General features: G+C 40.7%; 1 non-coding gene across 1 annotated transcript; it reads right to left on the bottom strand.

The window, feature by feature from the left end:
- Positions 1–3,340: 3,340 nt before the first annotated feature.
- LOC111816156 lies at positions 3,341–3,447 on the bottom strand. Its single transcript, XR_002820635.1, has one exon. It is a non-coding gene; the product is annotated as a U6 spliceosomal RNA (small nuclear RNA).
- Positions 3,448–5,261: the final 1,814 nt, after the last annotated feature.

Below are 5,261 nucleotides of genomic sequence, written 5' to 3'. Positions count from 1 at the left end.
CCTGTGTTTCTCTGAACTTGCTGGCTTTTGGCTATACGTAAGCTTCTCTTAGTTCAAGCTGCTAAAATAAAAACACTGTAGACTGGGGGTATGTAAGACTGGGTCCAGTGGACCTATCTCCTACTTTTCTACTGCAAATTTGCACCCTAACATAATAGTAGCTGGCGGTGTGCCTCAGTACGTTTCCCTGATGGATATAGAAAGCAATCTATGTATTTACCCACTTGGTGCAATGAACAGTAAGGTGTGTGCATGTGTGTAAAAATGGCAGAATGGGATTCTTACCTACCTTATGTTCCATCCAGCTGGTTTTGCATATGTCTACCTGAGCATCACAGAGGGTCTAATAGACCCACAGCCCCCCAGGATTTGTTGAAAAAAAATGTTTACTTTAAATTTTTCTGATAGAAGTAGCCCAATTTCAGTACAATGAAAGACCAGATTTGTAAGTTTTGGAGGAGATCAAAGTAAATTGTCAAATTATTCATCATGGATGATAAAGAGGCTCCATTATGGTAAAATACAGGCTTTTGTAACAGAAGAGTGATGTGAGTGGATGATGATGGTGACTTTGACATTGGCCACGTGAGCCAGAGTTCCTGTGACAGTGACATGGAGCAAGAATCGACTGATAGCGACACAGGGTATGCAGACCTCCTTGGTGCAGATGATGAAGAACACAGTGATGCCAGTGTATATCTGACTAGGCAGAATGTTGCAAAATAGCCACAAAACCAAATGGAACAGTCTGATTTTAGAACTGAAAAAATAGAGTCTCGGCAGGGATGAAAGGTATTGGATAGAATGTCGGCATTTCCATTCAGTGTTGGAAATCTTAACAGTCAAAATGCTACCAGATCCTGGGAAACACACAAATGTAAAAATACAAGTAAAATATTATGTATGCGCCAATACCCATATTAAAAATGTATTTAGTATGAAATCTCACTAGGTGAACTATAAGCATTCATAGGTCTATGTTTAGCAGGGATTTCTCATGGTAATGGCAGAATGTAAAGGGATCATTGAAAAGCAATAGGTCAAAATATGGCATAAAAATTTATGCCTTTGGAGATACCAAGACTTATTATGATTTCAGTTTAGACATTTATCCTAGAACTCAGCCAAAGGTCCCTATTTGTATAGTAATAAACCAAATGATGTCGTTGTTGTTTTTCTGTATTTTGGGAAAGGGTCTACAGGGTATTCAGTGTCTCACTACCAGATCGGACTTGTAGTGATTCTCCTGTTTACAGCCTCCCAAGAGCTGGGATTACAGGTGCGCGCCACCATGACCAGTCTCATTCACAGTCTCAGTGTGCCCTCCAGGGTGAGGCCAGCACAGCAGGCTTGGGGATCGAACCCCTGGCCCCTGCACCTGCTTGCAGGTGCTTTAATCTGCCGAGCTATTTGGCAGGCCCTCCAAATGATATTGTGAACAGGCTTCTTGCTCCCATCTCCCAAGCTAATCAGAACATGACATTTGACAATCGGTTTATCAGTTTCCTATTGGTGTTACATTAGCCAACAGACCATAAGCTGACCAGCACGGAGACTGTACGCAGGCAGAAGTTCCAAATGAAATACTGCAATTTCAAAACAAATTGTATAGTATAGTACAATCTTTGGATTTTGGGAAGAAGTAACATTAGCCTCAAAAAAAGTCCCCAATTGGAACTGCTGATGTCAACATTTCATCATGATGGAAATATTGATAGGGAAACTGTGACAAAATGGAAGCCTAAGATGAAAACTTTTCAACGATGAGACCAAAGGTGGACTAGATGCTGAAGCGTTGTGCACCAACCATGATGTTGCTTGAAACACAAAGCATTGGCCAATGGTTGTGTTTTACTCAACCTTAAACATGTGTGGCATACATAGGTTGTCAGTTTACAAAGAAAATAGCAAGTGCAAAATATAGAGACATTTTCTTGAGAGCTTTGGAATGGAGCTCATAAGAGACCATCTACAAGGAGGAAAAATCAAATATTTCTGTTTGGGGAAGTACACAAAAAAATTGTGGAGCACACTGGTGAGGTAGCAGGTGGGCAGCGTCGTGACGTACTATGACATCAGGAAACAAAAAGATGTCCCAACTATACCCTACAAGAAAGTGCAAGAAAACAGAACACATGTGTTATTGGTATAAGCACTAGTGTGCATGGAACGTGTAGTTGTCACGTGTGAAGACTTAGGTGTGACAGTTAAAAGAAAGCTTACTTCTGTGGTAGACTTTTGTTTGTGGTTACATGGTAGCTCACATAGTTCACATATTTTTGATGTTATCTTTTTAGGTTTTTATAGGCAAGTAAACAGCTGGTGTGAAAGTGTTGATGTTTAGTCTAAGCACTCATTGCATATTTGGTATTTTAACTTGTATTTTATTTTCCTGCTTAGTGCATATTGTACAATATAGTAGGGAGCTCCTGACAAAATAGGAAAAGAGGTGATAAAACTGCCACAGAAGGGCCCACCAAATACCTCAGTGGATTAAAGCACCTGCAAGCAGGCACAAGGTTGGGGGTTCGATCCCCAAACCTGCTGTGCCAGCCCTGCCACCGGGGTGCACTGAGACTGCGATTGAGACTGGGCGTGGTGTTGCAGGCCTGTAATCCCAGCGCTTGGGAGGCTGTAAACAGTTGGATCACTACAAGTCCAATCTAGTAGTGAGACCCTGAACACCCTGTAGACCCTTCCCTAAAGTAAAAAAACAAAAACAAAAACCAAAAAAACAAACCCTGCCACAGAGGAAAAGAAGGCTAAGCACATGTGCTGCATACATGCTTAAAACGTGTAGTTGTCATGTGTGAAGACTTCCTCAGGCATGACAGTTGAAGCAGAGCATTTCCTGGCAGAGTTCTGTTGGCGTTTTCATTGTAGTTAGTGTCGGAATTTACTTCTGATGTTCTCTTTTAGGTTTTGTAAGTAGGTACACAGCTGATGTGCAAATGTTGATGTTTATTCTAAATGCATAATACATATTAAGAATTTATTTATTTACAGTATACTTTTTTACAGAATACTTTTCTTTTTCTTTTTTTATTTGAAATTTCTGAATTTATTTTTTTTTCAAAATTTTATTGATAAACAGATAGCAATGAGACAGTTTCAAATCAAATCGGGAGTACAGTTTCAACAAATAACACACTGCATATATTCTTCTTAGTGGTTAATTGCTGTACAAGATGCGGACTTGAGATCCTATTTACAAACACCATTAGAACAAATCATTCTATTCATTAAGAGAATGCAACTATATATCTATCCCAACCACTTTGAATACACAGATACAAAATGGACATTCATCGGTATACCCCATTTTTTCTAAGTTCCGTTAAAAAATATGGAACGCTTCACGAATTTGTGTGTCATCCTTGCGCAGGGGCCATGCTAATCTTCTCTGTATCATTCCAATTTTAGTGTATGTGCTGCCGAAGCGAGCACAAGAATTTAATATTTAGTAATATTTTATGTTCCTGTTAACTATATACTGTATGATATAGTAAGAACCTCCTGCCAAACAGCGAGACCACTGAGTTATCAAGTATGCCTTGCAAAAGGCTGGGAAAACGAGGCACTTGGGCTGTCAGGGTGATACGTGTGTGTGGATCAGGCTCTCTGCATGTGCGCAGCCTGCCTTCGGTGTCATCACTGAAGTAAAGACCTTTTTGGCAAAGTGCTATTACTGCTTTCACTGTAGTTCATATGAGAGTTTGTTTTGTTCTTTTTTAAACGGAATACACCAAAATAGCTGATGGTGAAAATTTTGATTTTTTTAATAAATGCTCAATAAATATTAAAGATTCAATACTTTTGTGATTTTTTTCCTATTAAAGTACTCATTGTTTAATATAAAACTTAAAAAATTAAAACTAATAATTCGTCCATAAAAATATTCTAAAGAGTAAATGATGGCCCGATGGACCATGCAGCAGACCTGTGTTTCTGTACCCTGATAACAAAATTAGTGATCAAAATTATGCTCCTAGACAACAAAAATTTCTTACAACTTAGAAAGTCGCAAGTCTGAAATTGAGGAGCCAGCACTGGCCACCCTGGTGTTTTTACACATAGCTGTTTGCCTGTTTCCTCACTTTTGGGTGGAGAGAGAAAATAACATGAGAATGAATGAACCTGTCTGGTGTCTCTTTTTATAGGGACACTTATCCCATTCGTAAGGGTGTTTCTTTTCTAACCTAATTACTTCCCAGAGTCTCTTGGTCCTGATACCATCTCAGTGGGGATTAGGACTTGAACTCATGATTTCCGAGGGCCACATCCGGGTCCGAGCAGACACATAGGTCCTTCACTTGGTGACTTCTCAGTCTTCAAGGCTCAGAGGACTTTGTGGCCCTGCATGATGCCTTCACACCCAGCCCAGGTTAGGTCTGTGCTTGTGGACAGGGCCTGTGCTCCCTGCTACGCATTCATTGCACAACATCGCAGTGGCCATTGTGTGGTTGTGTTGTGATTGTGGGCCTCACAGTTGTGAACACTTGAGAATGGGACTTACTCTCCTGGTCTGGAGCCTGGTAGCTAGGTGTTCATCAAAGGCCTCTTGAAGGAAGGAGTGCTTTAGGTCTGGGTGGAGAGGAGTTCTACAATTCGATGGGCCTTCGGGACCTTCTGTGCCACTGGCCTGGGTTCAGGATGCATGGGCAGGCGGGCTTTCTCACCCTGGCTTCACTGCTGCTGTAGTAGAGGTGCTTCTGTCTGTGAGAGGACTTTGAATCAGTGTGGGCTACAGGAAGTTCTGAAAGGCCTGGACTTCTCAGTGGAAGAAGCTGTTTTCGGGATCTCTACCTCCTTCATGTGCAGTCATCAATACTTTTGCTTACATTTGTATCTGTTTAGAAAATAATATATCAATTTTAGATAACATATACTGTCGAATTTTAAAAATTAAACAGCATCTACCATCCCACAATGTAGAAGAAATTGCATTGAAATTTTTGTTTATTTGTACTGGTATTTTTTTCAATTTATAGTCATATTTACACATAATAGGACCATACTAATTACATGGCTTTTTATCGTGCTAATTTTATTTGACATATTTTGAGGGTCAGCAAGATAGCTCAACAGACTAAGCACCTGCTTAGTCAAGCGCAGGAGCCTGGATGCGTTCCCTGGCACCACATGCAGTGCCAGCCCTTGAGTCCAGGTGTAGCGGCACATTGCTATAATCCCAGGGCTGGGGAGACTGAAAACGGGAGGATCACTACGAGTTTGGGTTGCATAGTGAAAACCTGCGCACA

Source organism: Octodon degus, unplaced genomic scaffold, assembly GCF_000260255.1.
Source record: "Octodon degus isolate 3935 unplaced genomic scaffold, OctDeg1.0 scaffold00027, whole genome shotgun sequence".
In the NCBI taxonomy this organism is placed as follows: domain Eukaryota; kingdom Metazoa; phylum Chordata; class Mammalia; order Rodentia; family Octodontidae; genus Octodon; species Octodon degus.
Note: the sequence above shows the minus strand (reverse complement) of the source record. Positions and strands in the feature narration are given on the sequence as shown.